At 29.6% G+C, this 747-nt stretch overlaps 1 protein-coding gene across 1 annotated transcript in view; it reads left to right on the top strand.

Moving 5' to 3' along the window:
- LOC106463386 (proteasome subunit beta type-4-like) overlaps positions 1–747 on the top strand; it is a 32508-nt gene that overhangs the window by 12937 nt on the left and 18824 nt on the right. The window lies entirely within an intron of this gene.

Consider the following 747-nt stretch of genomic DNA (forward strand, 5'->3'; position numbering starts at 1 on the left):
AACAGTAAATGAAGAACTAAAGCAAACAATTATCTCTTCTAGTTATACCCTTTTACTCGGTTGCTGCTTGGTATAGGTTTGCTAAGCCTTTTAAAATTTTGCACGTGGAGGATATAAAACAAAATAATTTTTTAAGTTTTATATATATGTACTTTTGAATAACCAAAAAAATCATAAATTACTATATTGATACCATAGAATTCCACTATAATTTATCATGCCTAGTAACTAAGCTGTATTTGGATCTAAAAAAATATAAAATTTCGAGCAGACTACAACCTACATCCTTGAAATCTATGTTCAAAAGAAAAAGATGGCATTCTAACACATGAAAATGGCTAATAAAGCCACTAGGAAAACATTCTGAGCTTTTGATTGGTTATTCGCATGTTATATATTGAAGTAATTGTATATAAGGGACCATTTCCAAAAATAGAAAGAGGTGAGTGGGGCCACTGTACTTGATTCATTACATGAGTGATATTATCAGCAAAGAGAAAAGATAGGAGGCTCTTATTTTATATTCTAGCTTGTCAATATTGGTAATTTGAGTTCCTAATTCATACGAAACTATACACTTAGTATTGTGACATCACAAACATCTAATTTGAACCAGTGCTGCATTCAACGTACCACGTGACACACAAAAATCGATGATTAACTGTGTTTTTGATATTTACTTTTAAATTGAGAAATTAAATAATGTATAATACTAAAATGTGAATTATAATGTACAGTTTGATACCA

The sequence above is a fragment of the Limulus polyphemus genome, unplaced genomic scaffold (genome assembly GCF_000517525.1).
Source record: "Limulus polyphemus unplaced genomic scaffold, Limulus_polyphemus-2.1.2 Scaffold1391, whole genome shotgun sequence".
Taxonomy (NCBI): domain Eukaryota; kingdom Metazoa; phylum Arthropoda; class Merostomata; order Xiphosura; family Limulidae; genus Limulus; species Limulus polyphemus.